We start from the raw sequence: 10,281 nt of genomic DNA on the forward strand, positions 1-10,281 counted from the left end.
GTGCATGTGCGTGCACGTGCACATACGTGTTCATGTATGTGTGCACACATGTATAAATGTGTGACTGCACATGCATGCGTGTGTGTATGTGTGTGTCTGTGTGTGTCTGTGTGTGTATGTGTGTGTGTGAGCATGCACGAGTGCACAGAGGCAGTTTTGTTTTCCCAGGTCCTCATTCTCCTAATGTCTTCACACAGCTGTCTCACCTGAATGCCATTGGCTAAATGAGGAAGCAGCTTTGGATTCAGAGAAACAAAGGGGATGGTTGTCATAGCAACAGAGGCCACCAGGAACCATGGCAAGCATCTCCTCCTCCTGTTCTCCTGAATCACTCTCTCTCTCTGGGGAAGGCTCCAAGATCCCCCCTCAGCCATAGGAGGATCCTGCCAGTGGTCACGCCCTGTGGGGGGTGCTCCTCACACTCTGGGCTTCTTTACCAACCTTCCTACAGCTCAGGAAGACTATTCAGTCCTCGGTTACTGAGGACAGAAGACAGCAATGAGACAGCTTCACCGGTCCAGACCAGACACTCCTTTGGAAATATTTTGCCTTTCTTCCTTGCCTGTTACTGCCCCTGACAACCTCAGGGATGTAAAACATGCATCAGGGTGTAGCTGAGACATGGTGCTTGACTCTGTTTACCGGGAAAAATTTGTAGTGTTTTTCTCTGCACGCCGTCATAGGAGCCCAAAATTCTACCCCTGAGTACTCACTCTTCCTTCTCTTAGGAAGAGTGATTTTTTTTTGAAATATTCATCATGTTCTGATCAATTTGAACAGATCAGGGTATCTGTAAAAGACAATGCCTGACAGCAAATGAATTGAAGCTCTTTTAATTGGAATGAAGTTCCCTTGTGAGGGTTTAATTTTTTTATTGACATTTCCAGGAATCCATCCCAGATAATTCGAGACTTCCTTGTGAAATGACAGCCTCTCCTATCTTTTCAGACTAGAAATGATTCCTATTTTGGGGTGATATGAAAGCCTTTCTTAACTTAGACTGTTCCAGCCATCTTGAATGCTGTTCTGGAGTTCCATTACTCTCTGGCCCAGTGTTACTTATATATTCTCAGTCGTGTTTGGGACAGAAGGAAGAGGTTTCTGTTGAGTAAAGAATCCAGGGTCCACGGAATTGGGTTCTGACGCCAGCCGCACCCGCTCCCGTTTCTCATTGTCTGGGGATCTATCTTAGTCCGCCAGGGTCCTTAATGAGCTTCCGTGGGCTCCTCTGTAAACGGCACCTGGAGACCGTATCCTTTTCTTCAATCGTGGTGGTGATTGAGTGAGGGAATCCAAAGCTCCTACCTCTCTGATCAGGCATCACCTGTGTCACGCAATGATGGTGGGCAGGAGCCCATCCTACCTGCCCCACAGGATTAAAGATGTCTGGGAGCAGCGGTTAGTAACTCCTCATTCTCTCGCCCCACTCATGAGCTCGTGGCAACACCAGACATGGCTGACACTAAAAAGAATCTTCCGTGAAATTATATTAGCTTCATTAGTTCAAGCGATTTCTTTCTTCCTCAGTTGAGAGAAGAAAGGAGGAAAGAGAGAGCGGCGGGTAATTCAATCTTGGGACGCTTTAGCTAGGAAGGCTGGGTTCACTGCAGCTCAGAACTTGAAGGTCCAGGTTGATGAGATGGCTCAGAAGGCAGGAGCCTGTCCACCTGAGCTCACCCTTGCAACAGACTCCGGAAGGACACCCTCTGACCTCCACAGGCTGCCACACACACGCTAGAATAACTAAGGCAGGGAAACCTCAAGGTTCTGATGGATTTCTAAGAAGTGGCTCGATAATATGGTGAGTGGAGGCGGAGCTCTTTTCTCCCTCTTGCTCCCCTTAAGAAGATGCTGGACACCTCTCACAGGCTTACCTTGCTCTGAATCTGAAGGGCTGGTTCCCTAGCGTGTTCCTCAGTGTGGGTGCAAAGGGAAACAAATGTGTCTATCAGCAAAGCGGGGTGAGGTGCTGTTATTTGAATGTGGACTCTCCCCCACGGGTGCATGCATTTGAATACTCAACCCCCAACTGTTAGAGCTGTTTTAGAAGGTTGTAGAACCTGAAGGGGGAGGAAGAGGAGGAGGAATAGGAAGAGGAAGAGGAGGAGGGGGGGAGGAGGGGGAGGGGGAGGGGGAGGAGGTTACCCAGAGGACATAGGAGAAAATTCTCAATGTGCTCTCCCTGTCTCCTCTCCACTTCCTGTCCATCTGCTTTCTGCCTCCTGACTACAGGTGCCTTGCTACCATCCAGATTCCTTCCCCACCAAGGTAAACTATAGTCCCTCAGACTGTGAGGTAGTCTCCTTTAAGAGGCCTCATGTCAGAGTGTTGGTCACAGCAATGAAAAAGAAAGGAGCTAAGGTAGAGGTGAGGAGAAGTCCTTGGTAACACTACCCCAGCCTCTGCAAATGTTATAGATTGTTAACTGCATAGTTTGAAGACCTGAAGCATTATCAGTCTCCCATCAACACTGACTGCTGGTAGGCGCTGTGGTCCCCAAGGAAGACAAGAAACTCACTAATGAAAGGCACTATCTATCAGCTTGTAGAAACAGGGCAGCCGGTTCTTGTACACAGTGGCATGGCCCAGTATAGATGCTGTCTACTTCTCTGAGTGCTGCCCCAGGCCCCCGAACAATCTGAGATTGTCCCCTCTGCATCGGAGTGTTTGCAGGCTTGTAATGCTGCCACAGTAAATGAAAGATTCTTTCTTTTTTTTGTGGGAAGGGAGTGTAGTGTGTGGGTAGATTGTAATGGGGGTGGTGAGTTGGAAAGGAGACGTTAAGATATATATTGCCTGAATTTGTTTATATGTCATGATGATAATTTTTTGTATTAGTATTAAACAAATGTGTCATTTATGAGAAGGCAAAACCACATGAGCCAACATTTAAAAGATCAACAAGTTGGCCTAGTTATTCCATGGGCTTTCAATATGTCTGTAGAAGGCAGAGTCTGAGGCATGTTGCTCAGTGAGTTTGGGAGAAATGTACATCTGTACATGGGTAGCACTATATCCAAGCACAGAACAGGTACCTAAGGGCCAATTACAACCTTCCAGTGGGTTGGGGTGGGTCTGTGAGAGAGGAAGGGTCATTGTGTTTTTACCAGGTTATTTGAAGGGAAAAAGAAAATAAAAGGGAACACCCCAGAACTTGTGGCTCTCAGAGACTTAGCATCTGGTAGCTCTTCTAATCAGATAAAAATTCTATTCTGATGAGTGGCTTCATGGATGTCTGTTTGGACATTGGTAAAAATAGAGCCTGTAAGATGCCCTCTTCAAGGATTTGAACCTTTGGCCAAGCACAGTGTTTTCAAATGCACTTGGGTTGACTTGCATGTTTTCATCCATTTTTATTGCTGAGTACTATTCCATTTTAAGATCAAGCCATTGATATCTACTAGTGATGATAAGAACCTATGTTCTTTCCACGTGTGTGTGTGTGTGTGTGTGTGTGTGTGTGTGTGTGTGTGTGAATAAAGTCCCCAGGAATCTTCTTGTACAGTCGTTTTCTAAGTACATTTTAATTTCTTCAGCATAAAGATTAAGACACAGGGGTACTGAATCACAAGATAGGTGGGGCTTTAGTTTCTAAGAAACTTCTGGATGGATGTCTGTGGTGCATTTACATGTCAGGTAAGTGTGAAGAATCACTCAGTGGAGAGTCTTAGCAGCACTGTCTGCCCCAACATTAATTTTCACAGATCTGCACAGCACCTCTCTTCAGATGGCTTGAACCAGTTAGCCTGGTCCCTCAGCTTTGTTTCCATGTAGACATTTTCAAGTCTTCAGCGTTCCCAGCCTGAACATTTAAAACGCCCAGAGTTCCTGGGCCAGAAACTCGGAGCCATCAACAGGACACCACCACTTGGCACTGCTACATGTAAGACTTTGTTTCCGCCCCCAAGTGATTAATAATACTGTATTAAACTGCCATCTGGATACTACATACACAGGAGGCAAGTGATAACTGCGAATGGATTGTTTAGATGTTGCCACCATCTTTATAAGTCTCTGCACATAAAGTCAGAACTCAAATATTGTTGACTGTATGCATTTAGAGTAAGGGATACTCAGCCTGCACCCATGCATCTAGGATAAGGGATACTCAGCCTGTACCTATGCATTTAGTGTAAGGGATACTCAGCCTACATCCATGTTCTAAAGCACAGAGACTGTTGTGCCCAGGGATTAAGAAATTGCTCATGTCACACAGCTGGTTATAGACCCTGTGTGTGTACCTTGCTGTGTCCACATTTCCTGAGAAGATGTAGACAGGTCAATCAACCCAAAGAGGGCAGTGACAACAGACCAAAGAAAGGATTCTGCCTGAATCTGGTTTGGTGAACTAGAGGGTGTACTGGGGTTACCTACAGGAGTATGGGTGGCTCCAACACAGCTGACCACTGAAAGCCCACCCCAGCATGAGAGATGACTCACAAAATTGCAGTCCCCGAGGCTCCTGCTCAATTTGCAGGCAGCTCCACTTAAGAGTGTCCTCTCCCCAGGAATGGCGTCTTGTCATTTTCTGAACTTTCTAAGCCTATTAAGTCGTTTGAATTTTTTTCCTCAGTCTTGGAGAGAATGTGTCAATTCATGGGACTTGGCCCCACAACAGTAGCACTGGTGTGGTCCAGCCTATAGGTGTATTTGTTTGCACACCCGTTTTCTTCTCTGTTGGGCGCTTATCCAGGCAATGAGTGGTTTTAAAGTTGCAGTCAATGGAGAAACAAAGTAATCTTTGGATGCAGGGTGGTGCTGTCTTCAGAAAGGTCTCTGGTTTTACCTCCTGTGTATTTTCTTTACAGAAAACAGAACACTCTCCTCGTGGTTACTGTGAAGGAAGTTCACTGAGGACTTGCATATCTATATAGGGGAGAACTGACCAATGGTTTAAATCAGAGCCCCGTGGAGCCTGCAGGAACATGCTAACTAAAAAGGTATTGATGGATGACAGAGTCAGAAGGATTCGTTCCTCAGTTAATTTCTCTAAGCTTTGCTGGGCGTTTTCTCCTGGCGCCACAGGGTCAAATGCGCCTGCTTTCTCGCTTCGGATGCCAGTTGCTCAGTCCCAGCTGACTTTTAGAAAAGCAATACATAGCGTTGGAGAGATGTGCACCCGGAAGATTGCGTTATGGACTGCTCATCCGATATGGACTGCTCATCCGATATGCAAATTAGCTGGGCATCTCGCCTTCCTATTGGCTATAGCTGCCTATCCCGAGAGGGTCTGACTCCTCTGGACTTGCAGGAGACAATCCAGGTGAAGTAGCTAGCTGAGCTAACTCATTTTCCTGGGAAAGAATCATTTCCCCTTTGTATAAATAATGTAGAACTTCAGAGATAAAGTGTGTGAGGCTTGGAGAAGGTGAAACGGAGACTCCACAATCTATCGCACTTTCTCCCTGGCCCTAGTTCATTAGCGAAATCTAGTGACTTAAATTACCCAGCTAACCTCTTCCGCCACTGTTAGATTATAAATCGAGTAGGTGGCTACCACCGAAGGAGTTGTAGGGCTTTGAGGAAGGTTCTCATCAAGCTAAGAGGGGTAGAAAATTTCCTATTACCATGTCGTGCATAAATGGAAATGCTCAAAGCCTCACTTACAGCGCATTTCCTCCGTGCAATTCACTTGCTAAAATCAAAGAAACAAAATGGGAACAAATTCACCACTTTGCATAATGGAGGAACACACAAAAAAAGGAAAAAAATAGTAGGGACTCTGTTCAAACAAAGACCACAGGTAACCAGGTAACCAGAGAGAGACAGACAGTATCGTTCCAGCAAGGGAACTGAAGTATAGGTGCTTTGCTGTCTGTCTTTCTCCCTTTATTTTTGTCTGTCTCCATGACTTTATTTCGTGTGAAATTTTGAGAGATGAATTCCATTTTCTGTTAATTCAATTGTTGTCACGCTGCATTTCATCATGTGCCTCGGATCATCACAATGAGATGTTAGGTATAAATGAAGTGTTATTGAGTCTCTCTTAATAATGTGGTGTGCTTAATCCTGTCTGGATGGCCCAGGTAGCCAGAGAGGCCAGGCGCCTGGAATCTGCAAACTGCTGTGGAATGACCCAGGTTTAATTGCGAACAACCCGTAATTGTGAGCTGAGTACTTACTCGAGCTTCATGGTAGAAAGCATTGATTTAATATGCTGCTGGGATAGAAGAAGCCGGCATTTCTTTTTTAATAAAACATTTGGGCCAGGGAAGAGAAGGGACTTTGAGATTTAAAAGTAGCATCTTCTACTCCTAGAACCCTCACCCTTACCCGCACCCCAGTACACTCTTATACGTGCTGTCCCTTGTGTGTTCTGTTAGGTAAAGCCACCAAGGTCAGTGGGACAATGGGTGAGAGAGAAAAACCTTTGAGGAAATTGGATTTGGTCAACTATTGAGAGGGCATTTGTATAGATACTAATTTGAGGGCACCTGTAACCACTGCAGTGTGGGGAAGAGATCTAAACTGTCCCACACTTGGATGCTGGCGAAATCACAGCCCAAGGAGGAAAACACGTGGAGAACGTGCCAAAAACATTCCCACCCACTCTGAGGGATTATTCTTTTTTTCAGATGTGCTTTTTTCTAAGCAGACAAAACAAAGTAATTGCTATTTATTTAAAATATTCTTTTAAAGACTTTATTATTATTATTATTATTGTTGTTGTTGTTGTTGTTGTTGTTGTTGTGTGTATTGTACATGCGCGCGCACATGTACAGGAGAATCACAACATTCACGGTGCATGTGGGAAGTCCGAGGACATCTTGGAGAAGCCAGCTCTCTCCTCCTTCACGCGCTTCTCAGGTCCCAGGGATGGAACTTGGGTCTTCAGACTTGGCCTCAAGTGATTTTCCCACGGATCCATCTCATAAGCCAACTACATTCATTTTAGGAGCTGCATTTTAGATCGCATATTGATTGCTCACAGTGGGCCCTCGGAAACTGAATGCCCCTCAGAGTCTCAGCCCCCTTCCTTTTCTCCAGAGACAGCGCAGCATCTTGTGTGGTTTCTAGGCACACCCACATCTAGAACGGAGCAAACTCGGTTTGTAGGTTTGTATGGGAACCTTCACTGAGGTGGGTGGTCCTCTGTCAGGTCACTTTCTGACCAGCCAGCTGGGTGCGAATGCAGATCCACCACCAGGGGCGCAGTCTCATTGGCAGGTATTGATCTGCGCTCCAGGGCGGGTTCTGAAGAGGATGCCTTTGAAGCTCCCCCACTGCTGCTCTGCTTCCCCAGTCTCTGGTCCCCCCCACCCCCCGCATTCGTCTTGATCTCTGTGTTCCCAACACCGAGGTAGGTCATTTCAGGTGACTTAGAAGTGAGATACCATCGGGAAGGATTTGGAAATAAAGTCTTTGTCGTGTCACATTAAGGCGGCCCTATCAAGTGGCGGTTTATCAAGAGCCACCTCACAAGGTTTTAATGAGCACGCTGCCTCTTCTTGTACACTACTAATTAATCCCATTTTTTTCACACTGCTCTGACTGCTCAAGAAACCCACATTGTTTTATACTCGGTAGCAAAGCGGCTCTCACTGATTAAATCTCCTTGCCTGCGATGGAGCTTGACAACTGAATTATACCTTGCTCAAAATAATAATGGGTATCAGCTAATAAATACGGTTTAACACACACAAAACTATGCAGCCAAAATCACACCACAAAATAGCGGTTTGACTTATAGGCTCAGCAGTGTTTCATTAAACATCTGTATTATAATTCACCGGTTTCCCAACTGAGGTAATAACCTAATTGATGAGAAGAAAGACAAGCTTTATTTACCCACCCAATTGCTTGCGTCTTGACTCACGCTCTCCCCCCACCCCACCCCCGGTGTTATTGTGAAAATAATAAACATGCAATGTTCTTTTTATAGAAGTCTAATTTGGGTCCCCTTCTCTCTCTGTTGGGAAGTCAGCACCACTGCCACCGCGCGCGTGTATCCGACAAGTTCTTGATCTTTTGTCATGGAGGCATTTTGGTTGGGTGGATGAGGCTGTGGCTAACAGAGATGAGACCAGGCTTCTGAGAGCTCTGATGGAACTGGGGGAAGGTTCACTGCCCTCTTCACCAAGGGGGAAATTCTTTACTAATGTAACCCCCAACCTCTTTTGATGTTCTAAATTAATTCTAACAGAGCTGATGACATAGGTACCCTCATTTTCACCAGGTCCCCATCTCAGTGGTACCTCAGACGTTGTGTAGAAGTAGCAATGGGGGGAAGTAGAAAGACACCCCCCATCTCCACCATTTCTTTCTTTGCATAAGGTGGGTGTTTTCTAGGTATGGTGGTGTGCACCTGCAATCCCACACTTGAAAGGCTGAGGCAGGAGGATTATCCCAGTTTGAGACTATAAGGCAAGTACCATAAAGCCAGAACTATGCAGCAAGACCTTCTCAACAAACAACTAAGAAGGTGTATGTTTACTGGAGACCGAAGTCGGAAGTGGTGAAGTTTGTTGACCCTGTAGCTTGAACTCGTGTGCCTGTTGATACCAGGTATTTACTAAATAAACCTTCCAAAGATAATCTTTGAATCTTATGACTCAACAGTAGCTCTTCTTTGAGGTGAAGAAGACTGGCTTTTGTCTTTCTTGACTTTCCTGCTCTCATAAATAACTCACTAGAGGACCTGTTCTTGTAATTGCCTATTTCACTCTTGGTTTCTGCCTCTGCCCTTCAGCCTTGAACTAAGCAAGGACGAGCAGTTTATTGAGAACACAGCTTGTCTCAAGAACTCTTCTAAGCCTCGAGGAGACCAGACAGCCGAGAAGGAAAGACCCACTCTCTAGAGCTTCCTTTGTGATGGGGGAGGCAGAGGAATCCCATTAGGAGGAAAATGGTAATGTCTGTGGCAGACAGACTGGGCGGGGTTGCCGGTTGGGGGGCGGTGCAGGAGGTGGACCCAAACCTCAGCTGAGCTACCTCTCCTGTGTGGTTATTCTTTGTGCACTCACAGGAGACCAGTGAAGTCAGCTCAATACTACAATATTGGCTGTGAAGAGGGGTTCTTTCAAAACCTGCCTCGAACATCACTTCCTTCTTGGCTCTGCCTTCCCAACTCCTTACACATGCGCCATGCTCCTCCCAATGACATCACTTCCTCCATTGCTCTGCCATCCCAACTCCTTTACACATGTGCCATGCTCCTCCCAGTGACATCACTTCCTCCTTTGCTCTGCCTTCCCAACTCCTTTACACATGCGCCACGCTCCTCCCAATGACATCACTTCCTCCCTTGCTCAGCCTTCCCAACTCCTGTACACTGGTGCGCCGTGCTCTTCTCAGTGGTCATCGGCCTCTTTCCCCTGATCATGGTGACATTCCTAAGTGGAGAGCCAGCTGATCTTGCTTATATGGAGAACGGAGTGGTTTTTACACCATCTGCATTTCTTGGCTCCTGCACAAACCCTGACTCCTTCCACTTGTCTGAGTTAGCAATGTAGCGAGATGGCGAGCCATACCGCTGCTTAAGTCACTCCAGTATTTTCCCAGCCTGAGCGCTCATGTCATCCCCTTTGAAAAAAATCTAGCAAAGCCAATTTTTACCTTCCTTCATTTCTGATGAGTCCGGTGTAGCAGAGACCCCATATTGAGACCTCAGTCAGGCTGTTGCAGAGTCCCTAAGACTGTCCCATCTTCCCTCTTAATTTCCTCTGTCATTCTGCCTTGCTGCCCCCATCTCCTCATGGGCATTGTCTGTTTCTTTCTATGATGGTTTGGAAGAGAATGGCCCTCTACACTTACATGTGTGAATACTTGGTCCCCAGTTGGTGGAACGGTTTGGGAAGGATCAGGAGGTGTGGCCTTGTTGGAAGAGGTGGGCTTTGAGGTTTGAAATGTCCATACTCTTCCCCCAATTTCCCTCCCTCCCTCCCACCTTCCCTCCTTCTTTCTCCCTTCCTCTCTTCCCCCACCTCAGGTAAATCAAATGTGAGCTCTCAGCTACTGCTCCTGCACTATGCTTGCCTGACTGCTGCCATGCTTCCTACCATGACAGTCATGGATTCTACCATCCTCTGTAACCATGAGCTCTAAATTAAATGTTTTCTTTTATAAGTTGCCTTGGTCATGATGTTCTTCAATAGAGAAGCAACTAAGACACTTTCTATTCCTCCAACATTTAAGTTGGCCAAGAGTTCACAATGACATGCTGTGTTTTAGAAGGATTTCAAACTCTACTGTCCTGTCTGTTTCTTCTCCATGATTCTTCATAAGTAAAGTGCTACTTAGTACATCTTTCTCTAGTACAGGAGCTTTGGGCTCCATTGATCA

At 46.1% G+C, this 10,281-nt stretch overlaps 1 long non-coding RNA gene across 1 annotated transcript; it reads left to right on the top strand.

The window, feature by feature from the left end:
• The first annotated feature begins 257 nt into the window (after window positions 1-257).
• LOC102555272 (uncharacterized) lies at window positions 258-5,990 on the top strand. Its single transcript, XR_352871.5, has 3 exons — window positions 258-1,801; window positions 3,705-3,883; window positions 4,809-5,990. It is a non-coding gene; the product is annotated as an uncharacterized LOC102555272 (long non-coding RNA).
• Window positions 5,991-10,281: the final 4,291 nt, after the last annotated feature.

Source organism: Rattus norvegicus, chromosome 3, assembly GCF_036323735.1.
Source record: "Rattus norvegicus strain BN/NHsdMcwi chromosome 3, GRCr8, whole genome shotgun sequence".
Lineage (NCBI taxonomy): Eukaryota > Metazoa > Chordata > Mammalia > Rodentia > Muridae > Rattus > Rattus norvegicus.